This window comes from Hyla sarda, unplaced genomic scaffold (assembly GCF_029499605.1).
Source record: "Hyla sarda isolate aHylSar1 unplaced genomic scaffold, aHylSar1.hap1 scaffold_1706, whole genome shotgun sequence".
In the NCBI taxonomy this organism is placed as follows: domain Eukaryota; kingdom Metazoa; phylum Chordata; class Amphibia; order Anura; family Hylidae; genus Hyla; species Hyla sarda.
Genome location: NW_026608346.1, coordinates 51812 through 73777, shown reverse-complemented (window position 1 = coordinate 73777; position 21966 = coordinate 51812). Strand labels below are relative to the sequence as shown.

The following is a 21966-nucleotide window of genomic DNA, read 5'->3' as shown; positions in this document are numbered from 1 at the left end:
AGGGGTAGGGGTGTGGCGCGATATTGGGGAAGGGATGAGATTTTATATTTCTTCATAAGCATTAATCTTATTTTGTCAATTAGGAACATTCAGCACCCACCCGCTATCAAGGCAGCTGCCTATCATGTCATGCCCTACCTGCACAGGTGTGCTGGCTACTCAAATGATCCAATTAAGGAGGCCATTTAGTCAGCAGCAGCAGAAGTCCTGTGCCTGGACGCTCCAACAGGGGCCAGACACAAGCAGAAGCAGAAGCAGCAGAAGCAGCAGCAGCACCACCTTTTGTTTTTTGGCTGCAGCAGCAGCAAGGCCCACAGGGCTGGCTAGCTGGCTAGCCAGCAAGCAGGTAGCAATGAAAGTAGGAATCTTTCTTTTTAACCCTGTAAGGGGGTGGTGCACTGTACCCGAAGATACTGCCATATCGGGTCAATGCATAGGGCGACGGAAGCAAGCTTCGAAATCGGCCCCCGTTCTCAAAAATCCATTTAATATATGGTCCCCAGATAGGGGACGTATCAGATATTAAACTGATAAGAACAGATTTTTTTTTTTAAGTTTCCCTCAGAACTAAATCATAGTTCTAAGATCTCATATGAACTAGATTTTTGTGCTCATCATCAGGTAACTTTTTTTTTTTTTTTTTTTTTTTTTATTTATCTCCAGAATAAAACAAATTAAAACAACAAAACAACTAACAACAATAACTCAAATAAACCTTAATCCAAAATGAAACCCTTTCTCCACGCGAAAACTGCCAAATAATCAATTAAACCGAATTGAAGAGCTCCACTCTTCAAAGCTTCTTTGACAGGGACTGCCAACCATGGTGACACTTGGTAGGTCGCCATAAAGCGCCTTACATCAGGCTTCATGGACTGCATTATTTTTCCCCTCACAGTTTCAAGCCGGGTATTCACTTTTATTTTAAATTTTACTAGGTCTTGAACAAATATTTCTTTTTCTTCCTTTGGGGCTTGGTCTAGCACCTCACCCAAATATCCAGAAAAATACTCACTGAGAATTATTTTCTTTAATTCCTCTGTTGGCTCCCCTTCAGAAGCCTCACTTACGCTTTCTTCTTCCATTTCTTTTCCTGTGTCCAACTTTTCTTTGCTCTTGCCAGAAACTTTTTTTGCCTCTGGAACTATATTCTCTTCTTTTGTCTTCCTCTTCAATTTCACCCCAACTTCCATAGCCTCAGATTTTTCCGGGCAGTCTTTAAAGAAATGCCCAGTCTTTTTACAGGCCCTGCAGGTCTTACTTTGGCCACACTCAGAAAAGACATGACCTTCCTTTAGACATTTGGTACATATTATCTTTCCACAACTTTCATGCCCGTATTGTTTGCAGTTTTTGCAGAAAGTTCCCATCTCTGGGAAAAATAAATCCCCTGTGTACTTCCCTATTTTAAACCGAGCTGGTGGGAGCAGCAATCTTCCGGGCGCCCCCGCATCCTCTTTCAGTCTGCACAAGAACTTCCATTTTCCTGTCCAAAGCTGGTGTTGGTTAAGGACTTTACCTCTTTCCTCTACTTCCACACAAAATTCCTGCAAAAAGAGCTTGATGTCACTTTCTTTCGCGTATGGCGAGTACATCTTAACTGTGAACAGCTTGGTATTGTCCACAAAGTGCTCAACCAATTTTATGCCTTCCATCTTTGGATGATTCCGGGTTTTCTCCAAGGTTTCCAAAAATTTTCTGTAGAAAGACTTGCTGTTGAAAGTAACATCATAGACCCCCTTTCGAGGGTAATCCATGACTGTCAAGATCTCCATTCTTGGCACTTGGAACAGACCAAACAAGATCTCCACGATTAAGAAGTCCAGATTCTTTTCTCCTCTGGCTTGCTCCTCCACGATAAATCGAACAGCATTTTGGACCCGAGCATATTCAGGTATATCCGCCATGTCTGTTCAGCTGCCGAGATCTTCTTCCGTCCTCTGTTTGCAACCAGGCGACCCAGTGGCTGCCTGGTGATCACTTCTCGTTTCCTGGGGAGTAAGCCGTAACCCCAAAAGCAGCAAGGGGGTGAAGCTCCACCAAATAGGTAGAGCGATCCCCCAGGAACCTTCCAGCCAGACCAAGTGAGCAGATTTTTTTTTTTTTTTTTTTTTTTATCTAAAGCCGAGGAACGTGCTTTCGATTCACCCAAAGTGCAAGAAAAAGTGCAAACGTGTTACACTAAAAAAAACGTGCACAAAGGATGCGGTCTATCGCAAGCCCTTCTCCGATAGGAGAGAGGCCCCCCAACAAACCTTACCCTTCGCCTCCGGACCAAAAGGTACCTGCGAGGTTCCAGGTTCGATGTCCCTTTTCGCCGAAGCTACTAGGAGACCACAAATGCTCCCGGCATCCCCCTTGGCGTTAGCCAAGGTATCTGCCCGCAGAGCCGATTACGGTAGGTACCCTGCGAAGCAGGAGTACCCGGGGTGTTTGCAGGGAGGTGCGGAACCTAATGGCCACACACACCTCCCCTAGACCGCCAGGAGGGACACCCAGAAGGGCTACCGCATCCTGACAAATCCTGTGAACACACAACACGCAAAAAGTGACACAGTGAGACAAAAAATAAATAAATAAGTGAATGTGTGCAGATATACTGCCCGGACATCCGGCCGGATCTATAAAAATTTCTCTGATCCTAGCCAGAAGGCCGGGAATCAAGAGGTGAGTGCCACAAGGTGAAGAGATTATGGTGCCCGTGCTTCAACTCAGTGAGCCTATTCTCCCAGTGAGTTTCGGCACCTCGGGGTCACCACTCCCCGAGGCACAAAAGTACCTCGGCTCTAGACCCTCTCAGCCTCATGGCGAGACCCGGAGGGAACAGGTCACATCGGGGCAGCCGTCGAGCTGATTCCTCAGAACCAGCCCCGGAAAGCCCTGGTACACCTGCATCCTCCATGCAGCACCCATCCCCACCAGCATGAAAACTGATAAGAACAGATACTACACTTGATCTTAGCCAAAAGGCCGAGAAGCGATAACCGTGAAAGGGGCGGGCCCAACAAGGTCCCCTTCATGGGCACTATCACTGCTTGCTGTCAGGGAGGCTGCCAGACAATTTTCCATGCACACTCTGGGCTGGGGGGCAGTCAACCACCAGTACACACAGCAGAACCTAAACCCATACCATTATTGCTAAGCAGCAAGACAGGGGCCCATTGCACTCCCACGGGGCCTTTTTAAATGCAATCCATAACCCGGATTTGCCAGGAACCCTTCTTACTCCTCCTACTTGCATGTGACACTGGGCTTAGGATCTGCATAGGAAACACACACACAAGCACACACCTACCTTTGTTGCCTGCAGATGCCTCCTTGGCTGTCCCCAAACGGTATCAAACCAACACCCACGGGAAGCTGTAAGCATAGAGGACATGCCTGCACCCCATTGGACTTACCTGTGTGGGTTAAACCCGGGTTATTTGACAACCTATGGCGGTGATGGTTCTGCTCAGGCAGAGCAGTGCTGATGCTCCTCATAAAGCTGTCGCTGCTGTGAAGGTTCTAGGTGACATCACAAATCCCTTTGGTTACATACACAACAAAGCTGGGTTGTTGTTGTTTACACTCTGCAAGGCCTGTGGAAGTGAGTGACATCATAGCACTGTAGTTCTGAGGGTTCAAGATGGATGCAACAATCTCCTGTTGCTTCTATGAAGGCCGTAATAGACGACATCACCAAACAGCTCCATAGTCACATACACAGCAAAGGAGAGATGTTGTTTACACCTAGTGATGTCAGTGGTATTGAGTGACATCACAGCACAGTGCTAAGGCTCCTGGGCCTGGACACAGCAGCGGCTGCAATATCTCAACGGAGAATACGTTTATATCTATGTGTGTGTGTGCGCATATATATATATATATATATATATATATATATATATATATATATATTTCTCCGCCGAAATCACTTTTAAACCCATTTCCACCTTTTTTTCCCTTCTCTTCCTCTTACTTTTTTTTCACGTTTTTTTACGTTTTTCTCCTTTTCGCCTCTTTTCTGGGCGTATTATTCTTCTTTTTCTTCTTTTTTTTCGTCTAATGCATACCCCATCAGTGCAGCAATGCTTATTCAATACCGCCAGCAGATGGAGACACTGGGGGATAATTTTCTAAGGATTTATACTGATTTTTCCTGTCTGAATTTGTCGCACAGAAAGTTGCAGGCCAAATATGTGTGACATTTCTGCGACTTTAGCTTCTAGAGCATTTTTACAACATTATACATAGGTGCTGAATACATAAAAAGCGACTGTTCAGCGACAGACAAGTCGCATCGGCTGAAAGTAGGCCAGAATGTCAGTCCATGTTGGAGCAGGTTTAGATACAGTCTAAAGCATAGATCTCAAAGTCTGTGCACAGAATTTAGCAAGGGCCTCGCACCTTCTGATGCATCAGGTAGGTGCACAATAGCATAGCCTAACCCTCTGTACTTTGGTCTATATTGATGCGGGACATAGACAGCCAGCTGATGACCAATCCATTAGTGCAATGGATGGCTGGAAGCATTTGTCTTTGCCTTTGCAATACCACAGAAGCAATGCATGGTCAATGTACAGCAATGACACACCTGTGTGAACAGCCAGGAGACCCCCCCCCCCCCCCCATGTTATGTTACATAGTTACATAGTTAGTACGGTCGAAAAAAGACATATGTCCATCACGTTCAACCAGGGAATTAAGGGGTAGGGGTGTGGCGCGATATTGGGGAAGGGATGAGATTTTATATTTCTTCATAAGCATTAATCTTATTTTGTCAATTAGGAACATTCAGCACCCACCCGCTATCAAGGCAGCTGCCTATCATGTCATGCCCTACCTGCACAGGTGTGCTGGCTACTCAAATGATCCAATTAAGGAGGCCATTTAGTCAGCAGCAGCAGAAGTCCTGTGCCTGGACGCTCCAACAGGGGCCAGACACAAGCAGAAGCAGAAGCAGCAGAAGCAGCAGCAGCACCACCTTTTGTTTTTTGGCTGCAGCAGCAGCAAGGCCCACAGGGCTGGCTAGCTGGCTAGCCAGCAAGCAGGTAGCAATGAAAGTAGGAATCTTTCTTTTTAACCCTGTAAGGGGGTGGTGCACTGTACCCGAAGATACTGCCATATCGGGTCAATGCATAGGGCGACGGAAGCAAGCTTCGAAATCGGCCCCCGTTCTCAAAAATCCATTTAATATATGGTCCCCAGATAGGGGACGTATCAGATATTAAACTGATAAGAACAGATACTACACTTGATCTTAGCCAAAAGGCCGAGAAGCGATAACCGTGAAAGGGGCGGGCCCAACAAGGTCCCCTTCATGGGCACTATCACTGCTTGCTGTCAGGGAGGCTGCCAGACAATTTTCCATGCACACTCTGGGCTGGGGGGCAGTCAACCACCAGTACACACAGCAGAACCTAAACCCATACCATTATTGCTAAGCAGCAAGACAGGGGCCCATTGCACTCCCACGGGGCCTTTTTAAATGCAATCCATAACCCGGATTTGCCAGGAACCCTTCTTACTCCTCCTACTTGCATGTGACACTGGGCTTAGGATCTGCATAGGAAACACACACACAAGCACACACCTACCTTTGTTGCCTGCAGATGCCTCCTTGGCTGTCCCCAAACGGTATCAAACCAACACCCACGGGAAGCTGTAAGCATAGAGGACATGCCTGCACCCCATTGGACTTACCTGTGTGGGTTAAATCCGGGTTATTTGACAACCTATGGCGGTGATGGTTCTGCTCAGGCAGAGCAGTGCTGATGCTCCTCATAAAGCTGTCGCTGCTGTGAAGGTTCTAGGTGACATCACAAATCCCTTTGGTTACATACACAACAAAGCTGGGTTGTTGTTGTTTACACTCTGCAAGGCCTGTGGAAGTGAGTGACATCATAGCACTGTAGTTCTGAGGGTTCAAGATGGATGCAACAATCTCCTGTTGCTTCTATGAAGGCCGTAATAGACGACATCACCAAACAGCTCCATAGTCACATACACAGCAAAGGAGAGATGTTGTTTACACCTAGTGATGTCAGTGGTATTGAGTGACATCACAGCACAGTGCTAAGGCTCCTGGGCCTGGACACAGCAGCGGCTGCAATATCTCAACGGAGAATACGTTTATATCTATGTGTGTGTGTGCGCATATATATATATATATATATATATATATATATATATATATATATATTTCTCCGCCGAAATCACTTTTAAACCCATTTCCACCTTTTTTTCCCTTCTCTTCCTCTTACTTTTTTTTCACGTTTTTTTACGTTTTTCTCCTTTTCGCCTCTTTTCTGGGCGTATTATTCTTCTTTTTCTTCTTTTTTTTCGTCTAATGCATACCCCATCAGTGCAGCAATGCTTATTCAATACCGCCAGCAGATGGAGACACTGGGGGATAATTTTCTAAGGATTTATACTGATTTTTCCTGTCTGAATTTGTCGCACAGAAAGTTGCAGGCCAAATATGTGTGACATTTCTGCGACTTTAGCTTCTAGAGCATTTTTACAACATTATACATAGGTGCTGAATACATAAAAAGCGACTGTTCAGCGACAGACAAGTCGCATCGGCTGAAAGTAGGCCAGAATGTCAGTCCATGTTGGAGCAGGTTTAGATACAGTCTAAAGCATAGATCTCAAAGTCTGTGCACAGAATTTAGCAAGGGCCTCGCACCTTCTGATGCATCAGGTAGGTGCACAATAGCATAGCCTAACCCTCTGTACTTTGGTCTATATTGATGCGGGACATAGACAGCCAGCTGATGACCAATCCATTAGTGCAATGGATGGCTGGAAGCATTTGTCTTTGCCTTTGCAATACCACAGAAGCAATGCATGGTCAATGTACAGCAATGACACACCTGTGTGAACAGCCAGGAGACCCCCCCCCCCCCCATGTTATGTTACATAGTTACATAGTTAGTACGGTCGAAAAAAGACATATGTCCATCACGTTCAACCAGGGAATTAAGGGGTAGGGGTGTGGCGCGATATTGGGGAAGGGATGAGATTTTATATTTCTTCATAAGCATTAATCTTATTTTGTCAATTAGGAACATTCAGCACCCACCCGCTATCAAGGCAGCTGCCTATCATGTCATGCCCTACCTGCACAGGTGTGCTGGCTACTCAAATGATCCAATTAAGGAGGCCATTTAGTCAGCAGCAGCAGAAGTCCTGTGCCTGGACGCTCCAACAGGGGCCAGACACAAGCAGAAGCAGAAGCAGCAGAAGCAGCAGCAGCACCACCTTTTGTTTTTTGGCTGCAGCAGCAGCAAGGCCCACAGGGCTGGCTAGCTGGCTAGCCAGCAAGCAGGTAGCAATGAAAGTAGGAATCTTTCTTTTTAACCCTGTAAGGGGGTGGTGCACTGTACCCGAAGATACTGCCATATCGGGTCAATGCATAGGGCGACGGAAGCAAGCTTCGAAATCGGCCCCCGTTCTCAAAAATCCATTTAATATATGGTCCCCAGATAGGGGACGTATCAGATATTAAACTGATAAGAACAGATACTACACTTGATCTTAGCCAAAAGGCCGAGAAGCGATAACCGTGAAAGGGGCGGGCCCAACAAGGTCCCCTTCATGGGCACTATCACTGCTTGCTGTCAGGGAGGCTGCCAGACAATTTTCCATGCACACTCTGGGCTGGGGGGCAGTCAACCACCAGTACACACAGCAGAACCTAAACCCATACCATTATTGCTAAGCAGCAAGACAGGGGCCCATTGCACTCCCACGGGGCCTTTTTAAATGCAATCCATAACCCGGATTTGCCAGGAACCCTTCTTACTCCTCCTACTTGCATGTGACACTGGGCTTAGGATCTGCATAGGAAACACACACACAAGCACACACCTACCTTTGTTGCCTGCAGATGCCTCCTTGGCTGTCCCCAAACGGTATCAAACCAACACCCACGGGAAGCTGTAAGCATAGAGGACATGCCTGCACCCCATTGGACTTACCTGTGTGGGTTAAATCCGGGTTATTTGACAACCTATGGCGGTGATGGTTCTGCTCAGGCAGAGCAGTGCTGATGCTCCTCATAAAGCTGTCGCTGCTGTGAAGGTTCTAGGTGACATCACAAATCCCTTTGGTTACATACACAACAAAGCTGGGTTGTTGTTGTTTACACTCTGCAAGGCCTGTGGAAGTGAGTGACATCATAGCACTGTAGTTCTGAGGGTTCAAGATGGATGCAACAATCTCCTGTTGCTTCTATGAAGGCCGTAATAGACGACATCACCAAACAGCTCCATAGTCACATACACAGCAAAGGAGAGATGTTGTTTACACCTAGTGATGTCAGTGGTATTGAGTGACATCACAGCACAGTGCTAAGGCTCCTGGGCCTGGACACAGCAGCGGCTGCAATATCTCAACGGAGAATACGTTTATATCTATGTGTGTGTGTGCGCATATATATATATATATATATATATATATATATATATATATATTTCTCCGCCGAAATCACTTTTAAACCCATTTCCACCTTTTTTTCCCTTCTCTTCCTCTTACTTTTTTTTCACGTTTTTTTACGTTTTTCTCCTTTTCGCCTCTTTTCTGGGCGTATTATTCTTCTTTTTCTTCTTTTTTTTCGTCTAATGCATACCCCATCAGTGCAGCAATGCTTATTCAATACCGCCAGCAGATGGAGACACTGGGGGATAATTTTCTAAGGATTTATACTGATTTTTCCTGTCTGAATTTGTCGCACAGAAAGTTGCAGGCCAAATATGTGTGACATTTCTGCGACTTTAGCTTCTAGAGCATTTTTACAACATTATACATAGGTGCTGAATACATAAAAAGCGACTGTTCAGCGACAGACAAGTCGCATCGGCTGAAAGTAGGCCAGAATGTCAGTCCATGTTGGAGCAGGTTTAGATACAGTCTAAAGCATAGATCTCAAAGTCTGTGCACAGAATTTAGCAAGGGCCTCGCACCTTCTGATGCATCAGGTAGGTGCACAATAGCATAGCCTAACCCTCTGTACTTTGGTCTATATTGATGCGGGACATAGACAGCCAGCTGATGACCAATCCATTAGTGCAATGGATGGCTGGAAGCATTTGTCTTTGCCTTTGCAATACCACAGAAGCAATGCATGGTCAATGTACAGCAATGACACACCTGTGTGAACAGCCAGGAGACCCCCCCCCCCCCCCCCCATGTTATGTTACATAGTTACATAGTTAGTACGGTCGAAAAAAGACATATGTCCATCACGTTCAACCAGGGAATTAAGGGGTAGGGGTGTGGCGCGATATTGGGGAAGGGATGAGATTTTATATTTCTTCATAAGCATTAATCTTATTTTGTCAATTAGGAACATTCAGCACCCACCCGCTATCAAGGCAGCTGCCTATCATGTCATGCCCTACCTGCACAGGTGTGCTGGCTACTCAAATGATCCAATTAAGGAGGCCATTTAGTCAGCAGCAGCAGAAGTCCTGTGCCTGGACGCTCCAACAGGGGCCAGACACAAGCAGAAGCAGAAGCAGCAGAAGCAGCAGCAGCACCACCTTTTGTTTTTTGGCTGCAGCAGCAGCAAGGCCCACAGGGCTGGCTAGCTGGCTAGCCAGCAAGCAGGTAGCAATGAAAGTAGGAATCTTTCTTTTTAACCCTGTAAGGGGGTGGTGCACTGTACCCGAAGATACTGCCATATCGGGTCATGCATAGGGCGACGGAAGCAAGCTTCGAAATCGGCCCCCGTTCTCAAAAATCCATTTAATATATGGTCCCCAGATAGGGGACGTATCAGATATTAAACTGATAAGAACAGATACTACACTTGATCTTAGCCAAAAGGCCGAGAAGCGATAACCGTGAAAGGGGCGGGCCCAACAAGGTCCCCTTCATGGGCACTATCACTGCTTGCTGTCAGGGAGGCTGCCAGACAATTTTCCATGCACACTCTGGGCTGGGGGGCAGTCAACCACCAGTACACACAGCAGAACCTAAACCCATACCATTATTGCTAAGCAGCAAGACAGGGGCCCATTGCACTCCCACGGGGCCTTTTTAAATGCAATCCATAACCCGGATTTGCCAGGAACCCTTCTTACTCCTCCTACTTGCATGTGACACTGGGCTTAGGATCTGCATAGGAAACACACACACAAGCACACACCTACCTTTGTTGCCTGCAGATGCCTCCTTGGCTGTCCCCAAACGGTATCAAACCAACACCCACGGGAAGCTGTAAGCATAGAGGACATTCCTGCACCCCATTGGACTTACCTGTGTGGGTTAAATCCGGGTTATTTGACAACCTATGGCGGTGATGGTTCTGCTCAGGCAGAGCAGTGCTGATGCTCCTCATAAAGCTGTCGCTGCTGTGAAGGTTCTAGGTGACATCACAAATCCCTTTGGTTACATACACAACAAAGCTGGGTTGTTGTTGTTTACACTCTGCAAGGCCTGTGGAAGTGAGTGACATCATAGCACTGTAGTTCTGAGGGTTCAAGATGGATGCAACAATCTCCTGTTGCTTCTATGAAGGCCGTAATAGACGACATCACCAAACAGCTCCATAGTCACATACACAGCAAAGGAGAGATGTTGTTTACACCTAGTGATGTCAGTGGTATTGAGTGACATCACAGCACAGTGCTAAGGCTCCTGGGCCTGGACACAGCAGCGGCTGCAATATCTCAACGGAGAATACGTTTATATCTATGTGTGTGTGTGCGCATATATATATATATATATATATATATATATATATATATATATATTTCTCCGCCGAAATCACTTTTAAACCCATTTCCACCTTTTTTTCCCTTCTCTTCCTCTTACTTTTTTTTCACGTTTTTTTACGTTTTTCTCCTTTTCGCCTCTTTTCTGGGCGTATTATTCTTCTTTTTCTTCTTTTTTTTCATCTAATGCATACCCCATCAGTGCAGCAATGCTTATTCAATACCGCCAGCAGATGGAGACACTGGGGGATAATTTTCTAAGGATTTATACTGATTTTTCCTGTCTGAATTTGTCGCACAGAAAGTTGCAGGCCAAATATGTGTGACATTTCTGCGACTTTAGCTTCTAGAGCATTTTTACAACATTATACATAGGTGCTGAATACATAAAAAGCGACTGTTCAGCGACAGACAAGTCGCATCGGCTGAAAGTAGGCCAGAATGTCAGTCCATGTTGGAGCAGGTTTAGATACAGTCTAAAGCATAGATCTCAAAGTCTGTGCACAGAATTTAGCAAGGGCCTCGCACCTTCTGATGCATCAGGTAGGTGCACAATAGCATAGCCTAACCCTCTGTACTTTGGTCTATATTGATGCGGGACATAGACAGCCAGCTGATGACCAATCCATTAGTGCAATGGATGGCTGGAAGCATTTGTCTTTGCCTTTGCAATACCACAGAAGCAATGCATGGTCAATGTACAGCAATGACACACCTGTGTGAACAGCCAGGAGACCCCCCCCCCCCCCCCATGTTATGTTACATAGTTACATAGTTAGTACGGTCGAAAAAAGACATATGTCCATCACGTTCAACCAGGGAATTAAGGGGTAGGGGTGTGGCGCGATATTGGGGAAGGGATGAGATTTTATATTTCTTCATAAGCATTAATCTTATTTTGTCAATTAGGAACATTCAGCACCCACCCGCTATCAAGGCAGCTGCCTATCATGTCATGCCCTACCTGCACAGGTGTGCTGGCTACTCAAATGATCCAATTAAGGAGGCCATTTAGTCAGCAGCAGCAGAAGTCCTGTGCCTGGACGCTCCAACAGGGGCCAGACACAAGCAGAAGCAGAAGCAGCAGAAGCAGCAGCAGCACCACCTTTTGTTTTTTGGCTGCAGCAGCAGCAAGGCCCACAGGGCTGGCTAGCTGGCTAGCCAGCAAGCAGGTAGCAATGAAAGTAGGAATCTTTCTTTTTAACCCTGTAAGGGGGTGGTGCACTGTACCCGAAGATACTGCCATATCGGGTCAATGCATAGGGCGACGGAAGCAAGCTTCGAAATCGGCCCCCGTTCTCAAAAATCCATTTAATATATGGTCCCCAGATAGGGGACGTATCAGATATTAAACTGATAAGAACAGATACTACACTTGATCTTAGCCAAAAGGCCGAGAAGCGATAACCGTGAAAGGGGCGGGCCCAACAAGGTCCCCTTCATGGGCACTATCACTGCTTGCTGTCAGGGAGGCTGCCAGACAATTTTCCATGCACACTCTGGGCTGGGGGGCAGTCAACCACCAGTACACACAGCAGAACCTAAACCCATACCATTATTGCTAAGCAGCAAGACAGGGGCCCATTGCACTCCCACGGGGCCTTTTTAAATGCAATCCATAACCCGGATTTGCCAGGAACCCTTCTTACTCCTCCTACTTGCATGTGACACTGGGCTTAGGATCTGCATAGGAAACACACACACAAGCACACACCTACCTTTGTTGCCTGCAGATGCCTCCTTGGCTGTCCCCAAACGGTATCAAACCAACACCCACGGGAAGCTGTAAGCATAGAGGACATGCCTGCACCCCATTGGACTTACCTGTGTGGGTTAAATCCGGGTTATTCGACAACCTATGGCGGTGATGGTTCTGCTCAGGCAGAGCAGTGCTGATGCTCCTCATAAAGCTGTCGCTGCTGTGAAGGTTCTAGGTGACATCACAAATCCCTTTGGTTACATACACAACAAAGCTGGGTTGTTGTTGTTTACACTCTGCAAGGCCTGTGGAAGTGAGTGACATCATAGCACTGTAGTTCTGAGGGTTCAAGATGGATGCAACAATCTCCTGTTGCTTCTATGAAGGCCGTAATAGACGACATCACCAAACAGCTCCATAGTCACATACACAGCAAAGGAGAGATGTTGTTTACACCTAGTGATGTCAGTGGTATTGAGTGACATCACAGCACAGTGCTAAGGCTCCTGGGCCTGGACACAGCAGCGGCTGCAATATCTCAACGGAGAATACGTTTATATCTATGTGTGTGTGTGCGCATATATATATATATATATATATATATATATATATATATATTTCTCCACCGAAATCACTTTTAAACCCATTTCCACCTTTTTTTCCCTTCTCTTCCTCTTACTTTTTTTTCACGTTTTTTTACGTTTTTCTCCTTTTCGCCTCTTTTCTGGGCGTATTATTCTTCTTTTTCTTCTTTTTTTTCGTCTAATGCATACCCCATCAGTGCAGCAATGCTTATTCAATACCGCCAGCAGATGGAGACACTGGGGGATAATTTTCTAAGGATTTATACTGATTTTTCCTGTCTGAATTTGTCGCACAGAAAGTTGCAGGCCAAATATGTGTGACATTTCTGCGACTTTAGCTTCTAGAGCATTTTTACAACATTATACATAGGTGCTGAATACATAAAAAGCGACTGTTCAGCGACAGACAAGTCGCATCGGCTGAAAGTAGGCCAGAATGTCAGTCCATGTTGGAGCAGGTTTAGATACAGTCTAAAGCATAGATCTCAAAGTCTGTGCACAGAATTTAGCAAGGGCCTCGCACCTTCTGATGCATCAGGTAGGTGCACAATAGCATAGCCTAACCCTCTGTACTTTGGTCTATATTGATGCGGGACATAGACAGCCAGCTGATGACCAATCCATTAGTGCAATGGATGGCTGGAAGCATTTGTCTTTGCCTTTGCAATACCACAGAAGCAATGCATGGTCAATGTACAGCAATGACACACCTGTGTGAACAGCCAGGAGACCCCCCCCCCCCCCCCCCATGTTATGTTACATAGTTACATAGTTAGTACGGTCGAAAAAAGACATATGTCCATCACGTTCAACCAGGGAATTAAGGGGTAGGGGTGTGGCGCGATATTGGGGAAGGGATGAGATTTTATATTTCTTCATAAGCATTAATCTTATTTTGTCAATTAGGAACATTCAGCACCCACCCGCTATCAAGGCAGCTGCCTATCATGTCATGCCCTACCTGCACAGGTGTGCTGGCTACTCAAATGATCCAATTAAGGAGGCCATTTAGTCAGCAGCAGCAGAAGTCCTGTGCCTGGACGCTCCAACAGGGGCCAGACACAAGCAGAAGCAGAAGCAGCAGAAGCAGCAGCAGCACCACCTTTTGTTTTGTGGCTGCAGCAGCAGCAAGGCCCACAGGGCTGGCTAGCTGGCTAGCCAGCAAGCAGGTAGCAATGAAAGTAGGAATCTTTCTTTTTAACCCTGTAAGGGGGTGGTGCACTGTACCCGAAGATACTGCCATATCGGGTCAATGCATAGGGCGACGGAAGCAAGCTTCGAAATCGGCCCCCGTTCTCAAAAATCCATTTAATATATGGTCCCCAGATAGGGGACGTATCAGATATTAAACTGATAAGAACAGATTTTTTACTTTTAGATATAATATTCTTAGACTAAAAGACCTTACGCAGTCCAGATTATACTTAGTCTGCTAAAAGCATATTCCACAGATGTAGATTCCAAAGACTTTTAGCCACTTTGTGACCTAATCTTTTTTTATCCAATAAATAGAAAACATACATCTCACTAAGAGCTAGGCGAACACAATCTTTAGAGGTAATAGTGTCTCTTTTAAAAAGAAGAATATTCCTCGTCTTCCATAGTGCAATTTTAATACAATTTATACTAATCCACAAAACCCGAGACTTTTCCACAGATAAAACATTATAAAATCCATATAAAATAACTTCATGATTTAAAAAATTAAGATCAGAAATGAATTTTAGTAAGGGTCCTATCAAATGCCATATCTCTTGGGCGTAAAAACAGTTCCAAAAAAGGTGTAAAACTGTTTCCTCACTAGGACACCCCATTCTCGGGCACTTTGCACTACGACACAATCCTCTTCTGTGTTGGAATTCTCTGGTAGGCAAACATTGATGTGCTATCTGCCAGGCCAGATCTTTTAAGTCATTAGATAAGAATCCCATATTCACCATCCTCCAAACTCTTAGAGATTTCTCAGTGGAATAATTAGATATTAAGCAAATCTGTTCTATCTTCCTGATTTCAGGAACTAATTTTCGTGCATTACTACAAATTTCTTGACTAAAATTAGCAATGCCATAAATACGAATAATCTTTTCTAAAACCACATAGTGCGCTGGGGGAATAAATAAGATTGGGGACGTTAAAGGTAAGGTTATCCACTTTCTTTTTCTAAAAATGTGACCTGCAGCATATTTTAAAAAATAAGACCAATAACAGTTTCTTTGCAAGCCATTAAAACACATAGAAAAAAAGTGAATATATAAAAACCTTTTTAAATCAGGCACATCCTTACCCCCCAATTTCTTTGTCTTCATCATTACATCTCTCCTGAGTTTATCCATTTTAGACCCCCATAAAAAATGAAAGCAAATCTTGTTTAAAAACTTTAAGGTGCGTTCACTCGGTGGGAAAACCAAGCTTAAATATAGCATGATAGGTAGCAACAAAGCTTTCATTATCAGTACTTTTCCTTCTATTGTTAATTTCCTCATTTTCCAAAAACTTATTTTCTTTTGCACTTTCTCTTTGACGATGGACCAGCTTTCCTCTCCATTATTTTCATTGTCAAAGATGACACCCAAGATTTTGATTTTATCATATTGCACATTCACCTCCGTATTGCCCCAATTCCCTATTGCAAAGCAATCACATTTATTTTTATTTAATTTGAAGCCAGAGCCCTCACAAAAAAATTCTGTCTGTCTGATAGCACGTTTCAGGGATGGTTCATCTGGACATAGAATATTAACATCATCCATGTATGCTATCGTCTTTACGCTCTGTCCTCCACTTCCAGGGATTGGCACTCCTCTAATGAGCTTATCTTTTCTCAAAACATTCAACAGAGGTTCTATTGCACATATGAAAAGAATGGGTGATAGGGGGCACCCCTGTTTCACCCCAGACTGTAAACATACCTCTTGGGATAAAAAACCGTTAATTAAAATACGACTAAAACAGTTTTTATATAAAAGTGCAATTTTTCCAACAATAAAATCAGGAAAATTCATTTTCTTTAAAACCAACCATAAAAAATCATGAGAAACACGGTCATAAGCCTTTTGAAAATCCAAGGATAAAATTGCCAATTTCTGATCACATTGTTTCTGATACCATAAAACATCTTTTACAAGGTTTAGATGATCACTTATTTTCCTTCCAGGTACTCCGCATACTTGGTCACTGTGTATAACCTTAGAAATTACCTGCTTGAGCCTATTTGCTAAAATTTTTGCTAAAACCTTATAGTCTGTATTTAGCAGGGTAATAGGCCTCCAATTTTCTAATTTAGAGATGTCTCCTTTTTTAAAAATCAGAGTAACAACACCATCTCTCCAGGACGCAGGTAAAATCTCAGATTTAAAAGCACAGTTAAAAATACCTAAAAGATCATCTTTTAAAATGGACCAAAAACACAGATAAAATTCAACTGGCAACCCATCCGAACCAGGTGTTTTACCATTTAAAAAACTCTTAAAAGTGCTTAAAAGTTCAGGTAAAAAGATTTCATCACAAAGGCTCTCTTGGTCAGTTTTGTCAAGTTTTGAATCCAAGGTATCTAAAACATCATTAGTAAAGGAAATATCAATATCTTTTTTATTAAAAAGCTCTGATAAAATACTTGTGCTTCTCGCAACATCTCTTCATTAGTTATCTTCCCTTCTATTACAGATATCATTTCTTTCTTTCCCACCACCTTCTTAAAAAAGAATCTCGAACACTTTTCATCATTCTCCAGACATTGCACCTTGCTGTTAAAAATCATTTCTTTTCCTTTTTGACTAATGGCATTTTTTATTTCATTCTTTGTCTGAGCAATAACATCATCCATCTCAAGCCCGGCTTGCTTTAGTTTATAATATGTTTGGATTTTAGTGTTTAACATTTTAAACCATAACCTTTTCTCCTTAGCCTTTTGGATGCCCACACGGATAAAAAACAGTTTAGTCCACTTTTTAACATCCTCCCACCAATCCAAAATATTTTTATATTGGGATTGACGCAATCTCCATTTGTTATAAGCAGCAATAAAATCATTTTTTGTTTTCATGTCCTCTAATAAAGTAGTGTTGAGCTTCCAAACGCCTCTGCCTTTCTCTAGGCCAGGTAAAGTGACATGTGCATGTAATAACTTATGATCAGAGAAAATATTCGATAAAAGAGAAACCTCAACTAGATTAAAACTTTCCGATAAAAAAATAAAATCAATCCTGGATTTGCAGACATTATTTTCCCATGTGTAACCAGGGTCGTCTGGGTATTTTCTCCTCCAGACATCGGTAAAGTTAAAATCCTCAGTCATACTCTTAATCTGTTTCTCTGTTTTATCCACTCTGACATGCACACTTCCACTCTCACGATGATCACCACTCATACAACAATTAAAATCTCCAGCCATTAAAATAGGTGTTGAACCTGGGATAAAAGCCTGAATATCATTAATCAAGTCGGCTCTCTCATTTTTTTCAGGAGAAGCATAGATGTTAAAAAGCTTAATCTCTGAGCCATTGTACTTAATATTAACTAATAGCGCTCTACCAGGTATAATTTCTAAGAAGGACAAAACTTGTACATCTGAACCTCTAAACAAGATCCCAACACCTGAAGATCTGTTCAGATTGTCACCCGACCAGACCGATGGTCCCAAAGTCCAGCTACGACAAAGGTCCTCATAATTTGGACTATGTTCAATTCCACATTCTTGTAAAAAGAACAGAGAACAGTCCAAGGTCTCTAAAAAACTAAACAAAGCAGCCCTTCTCGTAGGGCTCTTTAGACCTCTCACATTAAGAGAGGAGCACTTTAAGGAAGCTATTCGCTACTGGAGTTTGAGTCCGATATGAAACCCACAGGTGACTCCGGGCTTTCGAACTCTTTGATATTTTTTGGATCGGACGCTGATCTTATAGAAGGCCTCCATGCATGTTGACTGTCCTCACATTCGTCTGAGCTTTTTTTGACAGGCCGTTTAATGCCAAGTTGTGGCTCATCTCCAAGTTCCTTCTTCCGCTTGATCTCCTTCACGCCAACCTCCATGGCTTCACTGCTCACTAGTGACCCTCCACCACCAGAACCCTCCACAGAAGGTCTCCCCTCTGTCTCAGGCACAGCAGAAAGGTCCATAAGCTCCGCCACGACATGAGAAGTTACAGCCGGCTTTTCTGAAGGCGCCTCAGACCGCTGGGGTGCTTTCGCAGGTGGTACTTCAGCTTGCACTACACCCACTCTCCCCGCTACACGGTCAGCCCACGATCTAGCTACACTGGAACGGAGACTGCAATCTTTAAAGGCATGGCCTTCTTCACCACAAATGTTGCAGACGATTTTAGCACAGTCCTTAGAAACATGGCCTTCTTGATTGCACCGACCACAGCGAACTGTAGTGTCCGTGCAAACTTCCATAGTATGTCCGAATTTCTTACATTTCCTACAAAAAGTAGGCATCTCGGGATAAAACAAATAGCCCTTATCCCGACCGATAGAAAAGTTGGAGGGTGGATGACACAACCCTCCAATGCCAGTAGCATCCTCCTTCATTTTCACAAAAAACTTATGTTTCCCCGTCCATAGGTCTTCTGAATTCATCACCTTATGGGAATACTTAACAGAACTGCAGTATTTCCCCAAAAAGAGCTCAATATGGGACACAGTCACAAAGGGATTGTGCATACACACAACTAGAGGAATATCGCCTCCAGTATACAACACTGTGACCGTGATCCCATCAAGCTCAGCAAGGTCTTGATTGCTTTTCAGCTTCTCAAAAAGATTCTGGCATGCATAAGCAGAGTCCAGAGTTAGGATGAAGCTGCCCTTCCGAGGATCTCTGAGACAGACGATGTTCTCTTTCTTCACCCCAAGAAGCTTGTAGAGAGTTTCTTTCACAAAATAAGAAAGTTGGACGAGTTCTTGCTTGTCTTCATCAACATCAAAGCGAAAGGAAAAACGAATCCGCGTTTCACCGGATGTAAGGTAACGGATGCGAACACCCATCTTGTCGATCGCCTTTTCGGTTCCTCGTAGCAGCCCCCCTTGGAAAAGGTAGGACAAACTCCCAGGATCCTCCTGACCAGACACTTGATCTAGCCAAAAGGCCGAGAAGCGATAACCGTGAAAGGGGCGGGCCCAACAAGGTCCCCTTCATGGGCACTATCACTGCTTGCTGTCAGGGAGGCTGCCAGACAATTTTCCATGCACACTCTGGGCTGGGGGGCAGTCAACCACCAGTACACACAGCAGAACCTAAACCCATACCATTATTGCTAAGCAGCAAGACAGGGGCCCATTGCACTCCCACGGGGCCTTTTTAAATGCAATCCATAACCCGGATTTGCCAGGAACCCTTCTTACTCCTCCTACTTGCATGTGACACTGGGCTTAGGATCTGCATAGGAAACACACACACAAGCACACACCTACCTTTGTTGCCTGCAGATGCCTCCTTGGCTGTCCCCAAACGGTATCAAACCAACACCCACGGGAAGCTGTAAGCATAGAGGACATGCCTGCACCCCATTGGACTTACCTGTGTGGGTTAAATCCGGGTTATTTGACAACCTATGGCGGTGATGGTTCTGCTCAGGCAGAGCAGTGCTGATGCTCCTCATAAAGCTGTCGCTGCTGTGAAGGTTCTAGGTGACATCACAAATCCCTTTGGTTACATACACAACAAAGCTGGGTTGTTGTTGTTTACACTCTGCAAGGCCTGTGGAAGTGAGTGACATCATAGCACTGTAGTTCTGAGGGTTCAAGATGGATGCAACAATCTCCTGTTGCTTCTATGAAGGCCGTAATAGACGACATCACCAAACAGCTCCATAGTCACATACACAGCAAAGGAGAGATGTTGTTTACACCTAGTGATGTCAGTGGTATTGAGTGACATCACAGCACAGTGCTAAGGCTCCTGGGCCTGGACACAGCAGCGGCTGCAATATCTCAACGGAGAATACGTTTATATCTATGTGTGTGTGTGCGCATATATATATATATATATATATATATATATATATATATTTCTCCGCCGAAATCACTTTTAAACCCATTTCCACCTTTTTTTCCCTTCTCTTCCTCTTACTTTTTTTTCACGTTTTTTTACGTTTTTCTCCTTTTCGCCTCTTTTCTGGGCGTATTATTCTTCTTTTTCTTCTTTTTTTTCGTCTAATGCATACCCCATCAGTGCAGCAATGCTTATTCAATACCGCCAGCAGATGGAGACACTGGGGGATAATTTTCTAAGGATTTATACTGATTTTTCCTGTCTGAATTTGTCGCACAGAAAGTTGCAGGCCAAATATGTGTGACATTTCTGCGACTTTAGCTTCTAGAGCATTTTTACAACATTATACATAGGTGCTGAATACATAAAAAGCGACTGTTCAGCGACAGACAAGTCGCATCGGCTGAAAGTAGGCCAGAATGTCAGTCCATGTTGGAGCAGGTTTAGATACAGTCTAAAGCATAGATCTCAAAGTCTGTGCACAGAATTTAGCAAGGGCCTCGCACCTTCTGATGCATCAGGTAGGTGCACAATAGCATAGCCTAACCCTCTGTACTTTGGTCTATATTGATGCGGGACATAGACAGCCAGCTGATGACCAATCCATTAGTGCAATGGATGGCTGGAAGCATTTGTCTTTGCCTTTGCAATACCACAGAAGCAATGCATGGTCAATGTACAGCAATGACACACCTGTGTGAACAGCCAGGAGACCCCCCCCCCCCCATGTTATGTTACATAGTTACATAGTTAGTACGGTCGAAAAAAGACATATGTCCATCACGTTCAACCAGGGAATTAAGGGGTAGGGGTGTGGCGCGATATTGGGGAAGGGATGAGATTTTATATTTCTTCATAAGCATTAATCTTATTTTGTCAATTAGGAACATTCAGCACCCACCCGCTATCAAGGCAGCTGCCTATCATGTCATGCCCTACCTGCACAGGTGTGCTGGCTACTCAAATGATCCAATTAAGGAGGCCATTTAGTCAGCAGCAGCAGAAGTCCTGTGCCTGGACGCTCCAACAGGGGCCAGACACAAGCAGAAGCAGAAGCAGCAGAAGCAGCAGCAGCACCACCTTTTGTTTTTTGGCTGCAGCAGCAGCAAGGCCCACAGGGCTGGCTAGCTGGCTAGCCAGCAAGCAGGTAGCAATGAAAGTAGGAATCTTTCTTTTTAACCCTGTAAGGGGGTGGTGCACTGTACCCGAAGATACTGCCATATCGGGTCAATGCATAGGGCGACGGAAGCAAGCTTCGAAATCGGCCCCCGTTCTCAAAAATCCATTTAATATATGGTCCCCAGATAGGGGACGTATCAGATATTAAACTGATAAGAACAGATACTACACTTGATCTTAGCCAAAAGGCCGAGAAGCGATAACCGTGAAAGGGGCGGGCCCAACAAGGTCCCCTTCATGGGCACTATCACTGCTTGCTGTCAGGGAGGCTGCCAGACAATTTTCCATGCACACTCTGGGCTGGGGGGCAGTCAACCACCAGTACACACAGCAGAACCTAAACCCATACCATTATTGCTAAGCAGCAAGACAGGGGCCCATTGCACTCCCACGGGGCCTTTTTAAATGCAATCCATAACCCGGATTTGCCAGGAACCCTTCTTACTCCTCCTACTTGCATGTGACACTGGGCTTAGGATCTGCATAGGAAACACACACACAAGCACACACCTACCTTTGTTGCCTGCAGATGCCTCCTTGGCTGTCCCCAAACGGTATCAAACCAACACCCACGGGAAGCTGTAAGCATAGAGGACATGCCTGCACCCCATTGGACTTACCTGTGTGGGTTAAATCCGGGTTATTTGACAACCTATGGCGGTGATGGTTCTGCTCAGGCAGAGCAGTGCTGATGCTCCTCATAAAGCTGTCGCTGCTGTGAAGGTTCTAGGTGACATCACAAATCCCTTTGGTTACATACACAACAAAGCTGGGTTGTTGTTGTTTACACTCTGCAAGGCCTGTGGA

At 44.7% G+C, this 21966-nt stretch overlaps 6 non-coding genes and 2 pseudogenes across 6 annotated transcripts; all 8 read right to left on the bottom strand.

The window, feature by feature from the left end:
* Window positions 1-388: 388 nt before the first annotated feature.
* Window positions 389-576, bottom strand: LOC130312202 (U2 spliceosomal RNA). Its single transcript, XR_008860382.1, has one exon. It is a non-coding gene; the product is annotated as a U2 spliceosomal RNA (small nuclear RNA).
* A 2246-nt stretch (window positions 577-2822) lies between these two features.
* On the bottom strand, window positions 2823-2982 carry LOC130312203 (U2 spliceosomal RNA; annotated as a pseudogene).
* Window positions 2983-5075: 2093 nt separating this feature from the next.
* Window positions 5076-5266, bottom strand: LOC130312194 (U2 spliceosomal RNA). Its single transcript, XR_008860376.1, has one exon. It is a non-coding gene; the product is annotated as a U2 spliceosomal RNA (small nuclear RNA).
* Window positions 5267-7357: 2091 nt separating this feature from the next.
* Window positions 7358-7548, bottom strand: LOC130312193 (U2 spliceosomal RNA). Its single transcript, XR_008860375.1, has one exon. It is a non-coding gene; the product is annotated as a U2 spliceosomal RNA (small nuclear RNA).
* Window positions 7549-9639: 2091 nt separating this feature from the next.
* LOC130312199 (U2 spliceosomal RNA) lies at window positions 9640-9829 on the bottom strand. The gene has a single exon (XR_008860380.1). It is a non-coding gene; the product is annotated as a U2 spliceosomal RNA (small nuclear RNA).
* Window positions 9830-11920: 2091 nt separating this feature from the next.
* Window positions 11921-12111, bottom strand: LOC130312192 (U2 spliceosomal RNA). Its single transcript, XR_008860374.1, has one exon. It is a non-coding gene; the product is annotated as a U2 spliceosomal RNA (small nuclear RNA).
* Window positions 12112-14200: 2089 nt separating this feature from the next.
* LOC130312201 (U2 spliceosomal RNA) lies at window positions 14201-14376 on the bottom strand (annotated as a pseudogene).
* Window positions 14377-21169: 6793 nt separating this feature from the next.
* On the bottom strand, window positions 21170-21360 carry LOC130312191 (U2 spliceosomal RNA). Its single transcript, XR_008860373.1, has one exon. It is a non-coding gene; the product is annotated as a U2 spliceosomal RNA (small nuclear RNA).
* Between the last annotated feature and the right edge of the window lie 606 nt (window positions 21361-21966).